Below are 18,213 nucleotides of genomic sequence, written 5' to 3' on the forward strand. Positions count from 1 at the left end.
TGGGGGGGGGGGGGGGGGGGGGGGGGGTACAGGAGTTGGCCGAGTGAAATGGAAAGTATTTGAGGACATCTATAGGCTGACGTGTGTAAAGTTTTCTTCCTTTCCAAGTATCAACAGGGATGTTCCCTTTGCATTCAGCTGCCAATTCCACATCTGCGCAGTGTGTACTACAGTCGCTCTCACGCATCATTGGTACATAATGTGTTGAGCAGTAATACTGCAATATTACTTTTCCCAGTAAAGAGTAATGTAACGGATTACTATTTCGGAAACAGTTATATTATTACAGTTACTAATACAAGTAACGCTGCGCTACTGACCACGCTGCAGGTCAGCAGCACCGGACCTTATGATGTTCAAGTCAGCGGTTAGCCAAAAAGCTAAAGGAAGACTGGAGAACGGGGAGAGAGAGGTATTTTCGACAGCTATTGCCATTATTGTGCCACAGTCGAAGATGCAAAGAACATTGTCCTCCATTGTAAACTTTGTGCGACCAGCAAAAAGTTTTTGACCGCGAACAGTTCTACATTAGGCTAATTGAAGCATCAGCTAAAGCAACACAGCAATGTGAAACTCAGAAAGAAACTCCGGCCGCTGCTGCCAGTGATGCTTCTACTTATTGGGAGAGGGCGTTCTATCACCCAGTAATAAGTAGGCTAGCTAATATTACTTTTTTTAAGGAGTATATGCTGAGTAACTAGGAGGAAATAAGTATATTATTTCTGAATAACTTGCCCAACACACTGAGTTGACAATAAGGATTGGATAAATTGGGTATGTTTTGATTATTGCTTGTTATAGGCTATCTAATGTTTACTTTGACTTTGTTGTCGATTGATCACTCATGTAGCCTATATAGCCTACACTTTGCTGTATGAATGGTTCCTTTTTAAGTCGTCCTTATGTTAAAGGTTTTGGCTAGTTATAAAAAAAAATTCTTGTGAATGGTTGTGATGGGGTTTATAGAAGGACTTTTCAGACGGCTTTGATCCGCGTGGTCGCTCTGCACTCCTCATCAACAGACAGGCAAACAAGCGCTCCACCAGGTAACCATGGCAACGGCTTCTGTGTAACTGGCGCGATCCCGTGAAACTGTCGCGGTCGTTCTGTCTCACGCACACGCCCGCTGCCAGAGTTGAAATGTCAAATTTTTTCCTACAGTTTATCAATAGACACAGACTGATCTGGCTGTTTGATATGAGTTTCCTGAATAATATAACTGTTTCTTTAACAGTTAGGCCACTAGGTCTTAAACTGCAGCGACCTTTGCTGCTGTCTCTTATTCATTAAAAATAACCTATTAACTTCTACTGAACTAATTTGAAAGTTAGTAGTTATATTATTTAGTTACAGACTCAATTATTTCATGTTGCATGTTGCACATTTAGCTGTTGAAGTTTGGTAAAAAATGAACACTAATAATTATTATAGAGAGGTGGCGATGACGCAGTGGATTAGACACTTTGATTCCCACTGCAACACATCCACCAAATAAGTTATTGTCATGGGTCCTGCTTTACCATCCATGTTATAATTGAGCCACCGCAAGTTTAATCGGGGTGTCGGGGGTCTCAGTATATTTTCCTGCTTTTTTGTCCTTTGCCAATCACATGCCTGAACTATTGATTATATTTTTATAATGGATCAATCTACTGATTATTTTCTCCATTGATTAAGTCTGAAAATAGGGAGAAATACCATCACAATTACCCAGAGCCCAAAGTGACACCTTCACAAAATGAAATGTTTTACATGAAAAATGACTATTATCAAAATAGCTGATACCCCAGTAATATCCACCCAAGCAAACCTGTCTTTACAAAGGAAACACTGAATCACTGCACATCATATCCTGCGCCGTTTTATGGCTGGAAGAAAAACATTTTGTCTGTTAAATATTTTACCAGGCATTGGCCAGTAGACTAAAAGTACATTTTGGACCTTGCCAGTAACAGTATATAAAGTTATTCTAATGGGTTTTTGTAGTCATGTACAGTTCATGCTTGTCAAAAAGGCGATGAGGTCTGGTATTAATTTGGCCTAGTCTACATATTACAAGTTTACAATAAATTCTTTATTCTAAGGATCGTAAACATTCTTTAAATAATTGTCAAATTAAAAATAAAAATTGGTTGCCCTGTTGACAATTTTGCATTTGTATGCATAATTAATTTGATTGGTTATTGCATCATGATTGTAGTAATATGCATTAATAGGATAAGAATGCACACAGATAGAGACGGAGAGGAGGAGAGGGGAGCTCAGTGCCTCATGGCCTACAGCAGCATAACAAAGGGATGGATTCAGGACTCACCTGAGCCAGCCCTAACTATAAGCCCTATCAAAGAGGAAAGTTTTGAGCCTACTCTCAAATATGGAAATGGGGTCTACCTCCTGAACCCAAACTGGGACCTGGTTCCACAGGAGAGGAGCTTGATAGCTGAGAGCTCTGGCTGCCATTCTACTATTATATTAATATATTGTTGTGTCTTTATTGATCCTAAACATAAAATTACTTCTACATACTAGTGACCGATGGCACGCGCGTGCATGCCAATAAAGAAAAATTGAATTGAATTGTAACCCTGTATTCTGGGAGAGTTAGCGCTCTGGTGTGATAGTAAGGTGCTATGAGCTCTTTAAGATAAGATGGCATCTGACCATTAAGAGCCTTGTGAGCAGAAAGATTTTTAATTGTATTATGGATTTTACAGTGAGCCAGTGCAGAGAAGCTAAAACGGGAGTGATATGATCTGTTTTCCTGGTTCCTGTCAGAACACGTGCCACAGCATTTTGGATCAGCTGTGTGGGTGCTGCTGGTGTATTGTGAATCTGTCCCTGGTTCAGAAACTACACAAGCACCAATCAGTGGACAATCAGTAGAGTTTTTAGTGATGAGTGATCAGTGTTTTAAAAGCTGTTTTCAATGTCAAATTTTCAAAACATGTTTCAATATTTTAAAACTCTTTGACAATATTTTAAGGCTAATGCTGAGTGTCCAGGAGCACACACGTAGTATAAACATTCCCTCACTGGTGAACCAGTAGTCATGTGTTTGCCAACCAGCAATGATTGGTTTGCCAAAGCTGAAAGGGGGAGCAACATAGCAACAGCAGCAGTTTAAGCCTGGATATACTTGCTTTTTAACAATGTGTAGGCGTAGACGATGTTCACATACTTGCCTGCGTAATTTACGTGTACCTGAAGGATTAAACCTGAATCCACTAGGGGGCAGACCAGGACCATCCCTCGCCAACACTTCCTTGACAACCTCCAAATTTGCACATTGTAAACAAACCAAACATAGCGACACTCGAGCAAGTTGTTATTTTAATGAGACATCATAACGATCTTGGTAATTGCGGACCAGCTCCAGGTGTTTTACTGTAAACATCTCACCATAAATCTCCTTTTTTAAGGTCTGTTGCTGACCTTCTTCTTCTTTTGCGTTTAATGACGGTTGGCAAACCAACTGCATACCGCTACCACCTGGGCTGGTGTGTGGACCAGTAGATTGCTGCTGACCTGCCGGTCAGATCGACACTTTATTGAGTTATCTCCGTTTTGTGCATGTACTAAAATGTAACTGAAAACATGACAGACTGCTGATTTGTCAGATAGAATATTCACTATTCACTGCATCATCATTGCGTGCGCCAGACAGCAACAGAAAGTTTTATATTTTACAGTTTTCGTATGGAACTTCATCTCTAAATCCACTTATGAGAAGTTTTGAGATGAGAAATCAGCTGTGTAGATTTCGAATATTGCACAAATCCACAGAGGCAAGTATGATCTGATCTGATCACTTCCTCATTGCAAGAGCCAGGAACTCCTTCCTGGTCCTGGGATCATCAAGAAATGCTTCCAGCATTGCTCCCACCGTTGTAACATTACTGGCGTTCATCTTCTGCACACCTCATCACCATGCACATGTGGCTGAAATGCACAAGGGGATGTTGTTTAAATTACCATAAAACGGTAAAACACATTCATGATCTATTTATTTACCAAAACTTTGTACAAAACTTTATTGACATGGTCGCTAAATCTAGGTGATCTCCAAACTTTTTTCTACACCAGTTTGTGCGCTACTGAAGGTTTTGTGGCTGCATTTTCATATTCATCTCAAGCTTTTTAAGTGGTAATACAAGAGACATGGCACAGCAAAGGCTTAGTACTAACACAGCCTCAATCACCACTGCTACTCCTTCAGTCTCCAACGCCTCAGAGATGGCGGAAGCTATCTGTTTGGTTAGATGCTCCTGAACTATGGAGAAAGTTACACATGTCACACAGGAATATAAAGAAATGAAAAGATGGAAAAACTAAAAATGAGAGTATGACAATTTTGTTTTTTACCTTGAAGCCTCCTGCTGTAGATCTCAACAATTCTGAAATTACCATATACAAAAATTAAGAGAATGAAACTGTTTTCTTTCAGTGTGTGTTTGTCTGTAGTATTGTTTTTTTATTCATTTACCTTGTGAGCTTGCTGAGACCAACCACTTTCTTGTTTGGGAAGTATGGTATGTGAGCCTGGAACATATTAAACAAATCATGTAGTTGTTAAAATTAAGTATATCAGTGTATATGCATGTGCACGTCCCAGGAAACTCAACAAATGTAACCTATTGGCCTCAAGTGAAGATTCCAACGATGGTCGCTCAGTCTTGGCCTCGGGTAGTCCAAACGACCATAAAGACTGTCGTTGCAACAGCCAGGAACACTAACGAACTAACGGTATCGACGATCCTGGCAAACGTCCCCACTGAGGTTAAATAGCTTAGTTTCCCTACCAGTCAGTCAGAACTGAAGAAGTCCCTTGGATGAGGGACGAAATGTCTTCTAGTATCTTCAGCCAAGTCCAGTTGCCCTTGACTTTAACCTTCTTTGGATAACTATGACCTGGATTACTGAGAATCTTCACAGACAAGGAATAGGAAGGAAAGTATAATGCCCAAGTCTAGAAAAAAAGGCATGGAAAATACTAGAGCTATTAATACTAGAATTGTCCAGGCCAATATCGACCAACATCAGCTTAATGCAGATATCCCAGATATCAGAGTTAATGTTGGCTGATAAGTGAAAAGAGGATGTGTTTGTCTGTGTATGTATATATGTATAATGTATATGTATATAATGTGTGTGTGTGTGTGTGTGTGTATGTGTATATGTATATAATGTGTGTGTGTGTGTGTGTGTATGTGTATATGTATATATGTGTATATGTGTATATATATATATATGTATATATGTGTATGTGTGTATATATATATGTATATGTATATATATATATATATATAATATATGTATATGTGTGTGTATATATATATATATATATATATATATATATATATATATATATGTATATATATATATATATATATGTGTGTATGTATGTATGTATGTATGTATGTATGTGTATGTATGTATGTATGTATGTATGAGTATGTATGTATGTATGTATGTGTGTGTACATATATATACGTATATACATAGTTCCACGGAAAGCAACATGAAAACCAGTTTCCCCACATCCAACCTACTACTCTGGTTATTGAATTCACTTCAAATGAAGCTTAATGTTCACACTTTTTCTCCCGACTGTCCCTCTATATTACAACATGAGTCCAACATCGTCCCAGTTTGTGGGAGTACAATAGATGCTAGCCACATTAGCCCCACAACATGCTTACATCAAATGGCAAAACTTACAGCTTTTGAAGTTGGAAGTGATCCATGCATAATAATATAAAGTTAAAATAAAAATAAAACAAATAAAGTTAATCCACTTGGTCTTCACTTCCTTGGATGGTGAGAGTAATACTGTATATAATGTATACTATAATACATTATTATAGCACTATAGGTTACTCCTACTATCCAGTATTGCCTTGACTATTGTTACAATGTCAGTGTATCTATATTCAGTGGCTGTTGTCCCCTCATCCTGTTGATTCCTATGTGAGGACTGTCCACGTGAAAGTTTTTGTCTCTTTGCCAGAACCAATCTTGTAACTGTTGACAATGACAATGGCTTCACTGTCTGCTTGGCTGAATGCTATGATTAGTAGACTCATTATATTGTCATGCTCTGATGCTCTTTTTCTCCCCATCTGCTAGCGCACAAAGTACTTTACTGACAGAAAGACTCACAACTTAACAGGCCTTGTTGGCACTCTTAAACTTTGCCAAGATGTAAGCACCAAGAAAAGGAAAAAGGGAATCGCAATTAAAAATTTCTGGGTTTTCATCTGAGGAAATCCCCCACAAAAAAGCCTTCACTGAATGCATCTTGAAAAACTGTTCATGACCACCATCCTGCAATCACAGTGTATAAACCAACTGAATAAAACAACAAAATTAAGGAACCGAGAAAATTATAGACAGCCTGCAATTGAAAGGACTGTTATGTTTGTGAATTGCTGGCTATGCCAAGGCCTGTGCTCTCCATTTCACCCCGTGGATCATTTGCCGTCTCTTCAAAACTCTTACAGTAGCTGTTGTTCACACCCACCTCCCCTCCCACTCCCTTCTTTACCCCTCTCACTCTTCTCGTTTCCTGCTGTGTGAAGCTCATCACATGTTTTCAGGATGCTTTTCTGGCAAGCACAAATCCAATTTCTGGTGACTAATCTACATTTTTTCTTTCAGCCTCCTCTCACTGAACACTTCTCACCATTTGCTGGACAGAGATGGAAATAGCGCAGGCAACGAGGCACAGCTGCAAATATTTAACCTTGCTTGCTGGTCCAATTGTTATGCTTAGAGTTTTATTAGCTGTATTTGGAAAGGAAGATAAGTCTTGAATATATGCAATGTGTACCCACTGTAGTTGCATGGCTTAATTTGCATAGCTTTACATTTTGCCTGTGGGGAAAGAAATATATCCATCCTGTTATTAATGGATATTTTGAATAAACCACGTATTTTGTTGTTGATGTGAAAACATCATTTTATCACTACAGTAAACAATTAAACTGCAAAACTATCATGTCTTTAAACCTGAGTTCATAGTGACTCTTCTAGACCTCATGACAAAAAAATGACTAAAATAGGACAAATAATTATCAATTAAATGTATATTTGGAAGAACAGTGGTCACTGCACCTTTTGTTGTATTCACACCAATCAGCTTATTAATGGTGGCTGAACTGCTGTTCTTCATGGTGCTGGTGCCATGATAACATATGCACGGTGAGAGAAATCCAATTGTTGAGAATCATGTCAGCTGAGCTGGGGGCCACAGCTTTTGCTCATGATTTATTACCGAAGCACTGCCACATTTGCCAATAGGAAAACATTTTCAGTAGAGTCATGGGAATATAAGCTGATAGATGAAAATAAAAATTGAATAATATTTATCCTCCGCTTACCTCACCTTCTCTCAAGCCTCCTCTTATTTGTGACCAAGAAACCCCCCGCCAGCTACATTTGATGGAGTCTAGATGCATGTGTGTGTGTATATTTTATTTGGAGATAATTTATTTTCATTCCTATATTTCAGTGTCCATTCTTTTTGAATTTGTTGTTGTTGTTGCTCTGGAAAATCTCCAGTATCGCAAGCTATCATATGCTCTCATATTAGAGCTGTAGCTGGTCGAGATACTGGAGTGTCACTTCCTTTGCCACTCTGAAGGGAAATGCAGTTCCTCTGTTGTCCAGAGTGATTCTTCTTATTGCTAGTGTTTTATCACCACCCCAAAAGTCTGCTTGTTACTTCTGTCAGGCTCTGTATCATCTATCCCCTTGTGTGGCTGTGTGTGTGTGACTGTGCGTGATGTTGGGTAATTTGTTGAGCTGCATCTATCCTTGCTACAGATAATAGTCTACACAAGTCACAAACAACCAGAAAAAGGGTATAAACGAGTTTCTACTGTGTGGTTGCTTTTGTTCTCTTAACTTATGAAATTATAAATGTTATTACTGTAAAGATCAATAACAATAGATGCTATTTTCAAATTCAGGGCTAAATTATTGGCAGCAGTACAGTCAAGGAAAAACACTGGTTAATATTTCTGTGAAAGGAATCCAGATTTTATGTTTCATAAAATAACAAATATTTTCATATAAATGTGTGTTCTATGATTTTTCCACTCTCCGGAGTGAGAGCAGAGAGAACAGGGAGAACTCCACTCATGGAGTTGTTTTAATATCTGCTGAAGAATGAGTTGACATCCCTTCTGAGTCTTTGACCTCTCAATTCATAATTGACCAGAAACAGAGGGCAGTACATATTACTTGCTTTTCATAAACATAATTGGAGGTGTGAATGAAACAGAAAAAATATATAGTTTTGTATCACCGTGCACTGCCATTAACCTTTTAAACTCCTCTTGGATACCTATGTCCTTGGCTGACATCAGTGGCTGTAGTTTAGTTTTAAAGCTAGAGTGAAGATACTGGTATCATATAAAACTAAATAACCAAAGGCATCCATAGGTACTAACCAGCCAAAAAAGTTCAACTTCCATTGTAGAAAATGACCTAGATCTTGTCTGTAGAGCAAGCGTACTACACTTCTGCTGGTCCAGCTAGCTTATTCTGGTTGAACCCTCCGCTAACTTGAATAGGGATAAAATGATTGTGTGACTTCCAAATGTTATCAGACGGAATGCATACAATTCTGATTGTGAAACAAGTAATGTGTGACTCTCCAGTTGTTTCTTTCATGTATGTGTATATGTGTATATATATGTGTGCGTGTGTGTGCATGTGTGTATATATGTGTGTGTGTGTGTGTATGTGTGTATATATGTGTGTGTGTGTATATATAAGAGAGAGAGAGAGAGAGAGAGAGAGAGAGAGAGAGAGAGAGAGAGAGAGAGAGAGAGAGAGAGAGAGAGCCCTGAGTCTGTGTAAAGTGTTGAACTGTGTCTGAAAGTGCCATGGCAACACAATGCTCGCTATCAAGAGAAACAATCTGTACAGTAAAACATAGCTAGTTTACCTCCAATTCTCTCTGCAAAATTAAAATGCTATTGTCAACAGTCAGAACGGTCAGCAGGGGCTGACAGACTGTTGGGCTACAGTGTGTGCACTCAGGTCGGACCTGACCGTCGGACTGTACAGTGTGGACACCTACATCGTGAGCTTTGGCTTTACGTCGCACACAATTTACTACAGTGTGATTTGGAATAAAACAACAACATTATTAAAGTTGTGCAGTGTATGCCCATGGCGCTCAACTCTTCCGATGAGTGTTACTCAACAAAGTTTTGAATTTATGCTTCGGCAAAATGTTTTCAGTTGTCTCCATGGTAACCTCCTTGAGTCTATTTCTGTGGCTTTAAGTGAAGCTAATCTGCACAGACAGCTGTTTAATTCACACAAATGTCCCGCTGTATATTATTTGATTATTACTTATTGATCAAATGGGCAAGAATGTTCCTCTTCCATGTACATTTACTCATTTGGCAGACAAAAACAAGTCGGGAAAAAGTCACATTATGAAGTCTATTCTAGACAGGATTCAAACCCAGACCTCTTAAATGCAGGACGGCCACACTGCCACTGTACTACTGTGTAATCATTTGCAGCAGAAAGTAATCCGCTATTACTAAACGTCTCTTTCATTGCCAACTTCCGTTGTGGTACACTTCCCTTCTGGCTATTTCCATTGTGGCTTTTGTATTCATGTTTTGACTTTTGTATTCATGTTGTGACTTTTGTATTTGTGTTGTGGCTTTTGTATTTGTATTGTGTATTTGGTATTGATGTTGTGGCTTTTGTATTTGGCCTGACATCTCTGGGCCACTGTACAATTTTCTCAATCTTATTTTTGACATCTCTTCAGCAGTGGTGGCTTTAATTTTATTGACATCATTAGTATTACATTTTAAAATGTATTAAATTATATACATTTTCAAGACATTTAGTCTTGCCTCTGAATATCATAGTCCAATCAGCTGCAGTGTCAGGTCGTGTTCCGTGAAATACACTCTTTTGGCCCAAAATTGCCCAGATAGATTTTCATGTTAAGGCAAACGGCAGGCACTGCAATGCAGTCTGTACGGGTTTTTGTCATACTTAACCTGGTATTCACATGCTTCCTAGATCGTCCCATTTTCCAAGTTGGGAAGTTGTTCTTCCAACTTTGGTGTGTTTACGAGCTTTGAATTGGTAATGTGGAAACAACATGGACGCTACAAAGATGATGTGTTGTATTCAGTGTTGCGCAAGTTACTTCCAAAATTACATTATATATTACTAGTTACTGTCATTTGAGAGTAATTAGTTATATTACAATATCACTGTCTCTGAATTGTAATGCTTTACACTACTTTTGAGTTACTTTTACTTTCATCTCCACATTAAGAAAGATGCTGTGCGCATTTACGCACGAGGTACGTACAGCAGCATAACGTCATTGATTATTTGAATCTCCTGACACTCCGACAGGAAATAATGTTACTCTTGGATTTGTTTTTCAGGTACCGAAATGTTTCTCAGTGAATAAAAAAAAAAAAAAACACCATTTAAAGGTTCAGTGTTTAAGATTTAGTGGCATCTAGTGGTGAAGGTTGTGAATTGCAACCATCGGCCCAGCCTACCACTGCCCCCTAACCTTTCAAAGAGCAGAGGACAGCTACGGTGGCTGACACAGCACAAAAGGTGTCTCATCTGAGACAGCAGAGAGTAGGCAGTCAAGAAATGAGGTGTCTTTAGGTAGATATATTAAGAAATTATATTTACTTAATTATTCAGTAAAACCATATGTTATTGTGACTTGGCCACTGACCGATAACATGGAAAATGTAAGCCAAGAGTGTGTAACATTGTCACTGTTTCTGCACCACAGTCGATTATAAACCACATAATAGATAAAGTTTATACAAACACTGATAAGGGAAACACATTCATTCTCTCTGTGATTATGTATCCTCACCGAAACTGCCCACCAACAATATCTGGCCTGTGGCCAGATTATGGTGCTTTGATAGCGGCATAGATAAATAAATAAAACTTTGATAGCAGTGCTGAAATAGATCTCAGTCATGACAGCAAAATTACTCACATAATCACTTCCTCTTTAGTGGTTTTGCCTACAAAATAAAAGTGCAAGAAGCTTGTTTACTGCAATTCTGTATTTGGAGTTGAACTGAGCTTTTACTTTGAAAAATTCTGAATGACATTAAAAGAGTCTGTAGCCTGCTTGACGTCAGAAAATGTGATTCACCTAAATGTCCTCTGCCTGGAGATACTGGGGTAAATGATAAAGCGTTCGTAGGTTGATGGATGCGGATCAAACACGGAAACAACAGTGTAGCAAATGTCGTGATCTGAGAAACATTCACTGCATTTTTTGAAGAGAGAAAAGTAAGTTGACCCAAGGTGGGATTAAACACTCAACCCGTGGGTTGCAAGCCCACACCTTACCGACTGAGCTAACCAAACAACATGTTGATGCAACTTGAGATTATGGCTTATTGTAGCGCTGTTTGTCCATTTTCAGCTACTGTACAAAAATTATGATGCAACGTGGCGACGTCCATGGAAGGAGGTGCCTGCGGTTATTTAGATATAAATGGCCCATTCTAAGGTAATAAAAACTTGATGGTTTATTATGTAAAGTCTTTACACACCACTGAAAACATAGTTATGGATGTTATATTGCATTTCTGTCAATAGATCCTCAGAAATATTACATACTAAACTTTTAAAAGTTGGATAAGTAAGTTTGAGAGACTAGCAAGAAACTGGTGGATTTTAAAAGTATCTAACAGAGAAATTCCCAGCTCCCTTCAGTGATCCTTCCAAAGACACGCCCCCAAAACGTGAATGCGCAGTGAGTCGACAACGAGTAGAGGAGCGCAGTGCTGCAGCTCACATCATGTCTGAATCATGGGTAAGAAAACAACTAACTTTATGATTATGACAATAAACAACTAACTACTACTAACTGGCTGTTAGTACTCACTATCAAACTAGCATGTTAATATTAGGACAAAGTGCAAGCTAAGGAGCACAGACAAGAGGACCTGCGTCGAGTCTCTCGTGGTGTTGTAGTTCTTTCTTTCGCTTGTACAAATATAACTTGCTGTATCACAACTACAAAGACCTACATACAGCTGTCGTGCTAGTGCCGCCAGTCTCTAAAGTAGTAAACGTAAACGTAATGCTTGTAATTGTACAGAAAGGAGGTGGTTCTCATGTTGCCTATTTTTTATGTTAATTTCTACAAATGTATAAAGCAGTAAATTAAGACACAAAAGGCAAACATGAACAGTCCTATCTGTAGACCTAATATTTCTGAGGTCATATTAACACAAAACTAACCAAATGACCTTTTCCCAGATCTAAAAATCTGCTCTACATTTCCCTACTTATTACTCACAGATGTGGTAATAACAATGTTCCATTTTATGTGGAATTGCATAGTTCTTCATTGGAAAACAAAAAATTTTCTTGGGGGATGACTACCAAACCCCCAACACAAAAATACCATCTTAATCTTTTACATTATACCGCCCTGTGAAAGCATGTTTTAATCACCATGGACATTATTTTTATTATTTTTTGTAAATGTACCTGCTTTGCACCTGCCTCAACTTCTCCCTGCACTCACTCATACACACCTTTACCACTGGTCTCTTACTGCAAACACACTGGCTTTCTCTGCCTCTCTCTGTCGCTTTCTCCCTGTCTGCTCCATCAGAGGTGGGTTATTTTTTATAAAGTCGCCGAAAAGACACAGAATGGATATTTCCACCCATGGTCCTTTGTCACGGCAGCAGGTGCACCGCGTGCCAGCTTGTTAATTACGTAGCTTATCAATGTCATCGTCCATCCCGATGTTTCATTGTTGACATCATCCAATGCCAATTTTGTAGACATCACTCAACACTAATTGGAATACATTTATTTACTCTGCAAGTAATTTAGTAACTGCATTTCCTTTTTTTATTTCTTTTTCTGATGCTGTGATGTAGGTCTTAAATTTGACTAGGTGAAGCCTGTAGAAACCCTGTTTACAGTAATTTGAGGACAACATCCAGACTACTGTGTTTCCATGCACCACACATGGCTGATCTTCCAGAGCCAGGACAGAGTAACAGACAGTTCAGTCACACAGCATACAGACAGTTTGTAGTGTGGCAATATGGAGCACTTGGACCGGGTCATAGAGTTGTGATACTGAGTTTCTGTGTCTAGAAGAAATGTGGGGTGTAAGTAGGGTGTATGATATAATGTCACTAACAGATATACAAATAATTTCATCCACTGTGTGGATAAATACCTGTACATATTTTTTGTTTTATTCCCAGGAGAGTAGAGAAAGCACAAAGTATATTTTCCCTGTTCTGGTTAATATTTTCATTCTTTTTTAAATAAATTTTTTTTAAATAATAAATGCCTTTTCTTTACACGTGCAGCATAAACAATCAAGCAACTACATTTACCTACTATGTCTCAAATAATGACAAACAAATGTGGTATAGCACTTTATTGTTTATTATTATGCTACTAATACTACAACCTATAAACCTGTGGTTCTCAACCTTTTGTGAGAGTTGGTTATTTGCTGTGATTATTGTTGATTATTATTTTTGTTGTTGATGTTGTTGACAGGAAATGATCCGCAAATGTGCAAAAACTGTTTTGTGTGTAAAAATAGATCCACAAATGCGTAAATACAGTACACATTGGACAAAATTCCAAAAATTTATAAAAAGGAAGTTATAAATGTAACATGACCCACAAATTGACAGAAAGCAATCTGCAAAAACTGTTTTGCGTTTAGAAGTCACTGTATTTTTGTGGATATGATTTTACACATCACAAATGCAAAAATACACATTTGTAGATAGTGAAATATTTGCACATCATAGTACACATTTGTGCATTGTTTCCTGTGGGTTACAAATATTAAAGTCCAATAAAATCTTCCATAGGATAACTGCAGGATAGAACGGTAAAAAAAACGGGAGAATACCGGAAAAAATGGGTTAACAAGTATGCAACACCTGTAATCGGGCAGAAATCTCACCACAAATCCACACAGTTAAACTTCAGCACCTCCGATGAAGTGCAGCTCAGACTCCCAAACACAGCAATATGGCGCCTCAGTTTTAACGTAACATTTTTTTATTGAAACTCACATTACTACTTATAAACTCAATGCGATTCACAGCGTGATGTGGGTCCACTTGATTAAACTCACGGTACTCCGCTCAGGTGCCGGATGCTAAGTTACTTTCATGTAACTGTGTAAACACTGCAATAGAAGATTCAAAAGAGCACATGCAACTGCTCACAAGAACGTACTCCAAATCTGCAGCTGAACTGAGGGCAGAGTAGAAATAAAACATACAGTAGTTTTCCCTTCTGGTAATATAATACATGGCATAGCAGCACCATTTATAGTATTACAGTGTTTTCACACACAAATAAGCTACATCACTCCAAATCTAAAATGTCTTTTTCAAAGAAATAACCGATTAACATACAGTCAAACAACGCTTGCAGATAAAAGATAATATTAAATTCACACAGAAGTTGGCCAGATAACAAATGAAACGTGAAATAAACTGTTGCAGGTAACGGTGAACATATAAACACAGTTTACACAAATGGTAAGGCCTACACCTACATTATCTTAGCTATGTTAGCACTGGCTAACTTCTTCTTGACAGCGGCGCTGCTGTTTTACAACTCAGCTGGTGCTACTGATAATTCATCATCTCTACTCTGGCTCTCTAACAATTTCACCAGCGTAACGTTACATCTTCACTACCGTTAGCTGTGTGCTAAGTAGGTAGCTATGTTGGCTAGCAATACGTACTTCATTAAAGTAACAAATTACCATCAAAATGAAAAAAGCCAGATTACCTGTTGGCAGAAATAAAGCATGGTGTCACTTTTCAGTCCCTTGGGGTCCCTCAGTTGTCAGCATCGTTGAAAAGCCACGCTAATATCGGCTCCGGTCTGAACTCTGCTAGCATGTAGGCGTGGTCCTGTAGCAGCAGGGCTGGTAACCATGGTAGCGAGGTTGAGTGACATTCACTTTGGTCCGAATGGAAGGATTGTCTGATTTTTTTTTTTAAATCTCTTTTTCAGAGCACCTAACTTTTTAATAAGTATTGGTATATAAAGACAGTTTCAACAAATATGGCAGAAAGTGTTTTAGAAAAAAATTGCCTTTAATGTTGGGTTAAAATACTTGTAACTCATTACTGTGATTGTAATAGGTCTAATATACCCGTTTATTTTCTTTCTTTCTTTTTTTTAGTAATGCGTTATATTACTGTGTTACAGCAAAAAGCAATACATTACTGCAGTTGCATTACTTTTGTAACACGTTACTCCCAACACTGGTTGTATTTTATTGCTCAGAGCGTTTTAACAATGTTGATAGGTGTTTTCACTAAAATGTATAATAATAATATGCCGACACCATTCAAGAACAATTGCAAATGATAATTACTTACAACCCTACATGTTTGTCCTTGTCATTCTAACTATCATATAGTGAGTTTCGCTTATTATTTTAATAATTTATCCAGCTTTGCCAAGTAGTATTCTACATGTACAAGTTTTTGAGAATTTTCTATGGTGATTAGGTGCTAGACATAAACATTTTGACAAATAAATTAATAATATATGAAAGTTTTATTTAAGTAGTTTAGGTCTGTCTGTCTTCTTTTTATATGTCTATCCTATATCCAAGCCATCTATGTATCTGTCTAATAATATATATAAATATTAAGTGTGTGTGTGTGTGTGTATGTATAGTAATAATTTAAGTGTCAGTTGTTGATGTGATGATGGTGCAAAGTGTTTAGTTCAGAACACAAGTTATTACATTCTCTTTATGGACTGTCTTAACTACTTTCAGCTGGCCTGCTAACTCTCTGCTATGCAAAGCGGCAGCACTCCTATGGAAATGTGACATTTGCTTTGTTTCCCACCATCTAATGAGCCAGTTAACATTCAGTTGTTCACCCTAATTGACTCTTACGCTAACCGGATGGCGGCACAGGACTCCAAATAATTACTCTCTTTATGAGCCAATGTCTAATGAATTTAAGTGGCATATTTACCAGTCGGCTGACTCTGGGCAGAAGTGATGGAATAAAAAGATGTCTGCTTTCAACTTGGTAAAAGACATGTAATGTGTGACAGTGTATGCAGACTCTTGACATTTTGAGGGCAATGACAGCTGTTTCTATAGAACAACTAAAATTCAGGCTTTCCTTGACACTATAATAAAAATATCTCCTCCTATCAATAATGAGGCAGAACTGATGTCATGTCATCATAAGTTTATTGTAGACATGTTTTAAGTTTGTCAAGTACAAAAATAAGAAACTTCATGATAAAGTGTGGAGTACTTAACAACAGGTGTTTCTCTTCTTGTTTTGCAAAGAATAATGTCAAAATGAACCTTGAGATTTCACAACCTTGTTTGGGACAAGCGTTTTCAGAAATTAACCTGAATTGTTTCCATGTTTTGGCTTTTTTCTGCCCTGTTTGCATTTTTAAACATGCATCAGTCAATACAGTTATTATTGATAAACAAAAGGGAAAAGTTGCTCTTTGAAACATTGTTTTGTTTGCTTTTATTTCAAGGTCTTTCAGTTTGACTCACAGAAAATTCCCAAAATGAATGTAAACAAAGAGACAAATGCAAAACCTCTATTTATTAACATAATATCCATCTGCTTTCTTATATTTCTCTTTACTGTGCTTGTGTAACTAGACCACATCAATCAATTAGAATCAAATGACTCTAGCTTGGTCTTATTTATGGACAGTTTTATAAAAATAAAACTCAGATGACTTGAAACTTTTGGGTTGTTTTGCATAGATGACTTTGTCAAACCATTTATTACAGGAAGAAATTGGATTTCACATACCCGGAGTGATTGTTAAAACCCAATGAAAACTTCCACGTCCATTCACGTTGATAAGGAAAATATATAATTATGCTCTCAGCAAATACATAATCGGATGTAACAGCAAAGCCTGCAGTATATGTGGATGCTGCTAATTACTGTACAGTTTTCTGAGACATAGAGGTGCTCTTCATCTGGAGAGAAGACTGTATAAATATGGGTGTTTATCTGCAGTGTACTGTATCATACCTTCCTCATTTCATACTAAGGTGTTTCTCTTCATTTGGTTTCCATTTAAAGCTTTGCCATGGCTCCCAACACAGGCATTACCACGTGATTTCCTTACTTAAATAGGGTAGCTCCAGGGAGATTCATTCCCATCCAACTACTAAGCCGGGTAAGTAAGTAAGTCAGGTAACTAAAAGGAAGACTAGGCAAGCCAAGATTTGACATACAGTTGTGCAAATTCAGACTGGTAGTGAAGAAATAATAACTTGGAGCCACAGTGTGAGTGACTGTGGCTTTATCTGTTTTACCAAGCGTATATGTAATTTACAGATTGTCAACATGAATGTAACTCTCTGTTAGTGGTGGCACTTTTTTCAGATTAAGTACATGAAATGATTTGTGCACATTAGTCCTTTTTACTTGATGATTATTAAAGGTAACTCATGCCTTTTGCTAAGGCTGAACAATTCAGGGAAACTCATTGGAATCTCATTGCTCAACTCAATGAAGGTTAACTTTTTAAACTATCTGGTTCTTCAGCTGCTAAATACTACACTTTGTTCACCAGTAAGTCACTAACTGTGTCTGTCTGCTGTTTACTGCTGAGCAGTTAGTGTTCAATGTGTTTTTATAGTGTTTCTCAGAAAAACATCCAAAAAAGACATAACCTAAACAGCAAAGTTGTAGGCCAGACAGCTAAATGAGCTGTGGGGAATTGCAGATTTCTGTAGGTTCATCACTACTGGCTCATGTCACATTATTATCATATTCTCTCTTGATACATTGTTATAATGAAAATACCTTACAGCCTCCAAATCAAGGTCCACCTACTAGATTTCTTTTGAGCATTCAGTCATATGATAAAAAAACCCACATCTGTCCTCAGATGAAAGCCACCAGATGTAGCTGAAAGATCTGAATGAAATCTACTAAGTGGAACTTCTGAAACAAAACTAGTAAGTTGATCTGTAGTTAGTCATTTCTTTTAGTATTTTAAATGATTATTTTATTTGCTTTTTTGGTGAACTACAGATTATTAAAAATTATATATATCAATGGTAGTAATAAACATATCTTGTTTCATCATTTGCAGTAAATGTATGCAATTGATTGTTGTTCCTTGTTGTTAAATCCTTCCAAGCAC

The 18,213-nt window shown here is 37.7% G+C and overlaps 1 long non-coding RNA gene across 1 annotated transcript in view; it reads right to left on the reverse strand.

Annotated features, from left to right (window-relative positions):
- The window catches only part of LOC123986327, a 38,932-nt gene extending 23,983 nt beyond the window's left edge, over positions 1-14,949 (reverse strand). The window contains exon 1 of the long non-coding RNA XR_006828848.1: positions 14,836-14,949. This is a non-coding gene — a long non-coding RNA (uncharacterized LOC123986327). The remainder of the gene's footprint in view (positions 1-14,835) is intronic.
- Positions 14,950-18,213: the final 3,264 nt, after the last annotated feature.

This window comes from Micropterus dolomieu, linkage group LG17, assembly GCF_021292245.1.
Source record: "Micropterus dolomieu isolate WLL.071019.BEF.003 ecotype Adirondacks linkage group LG17, ASM2129224v1, whole genome shotgun sequence".
In the NCBI taxonomy this organism is placed as follows: domain Eukaryota; kingdom Metazoa; phylum Chordata; class Actinopteri; order Centrarchiformes; family Centrarchidae; genus Micropterus; species Micropterus dolomieu.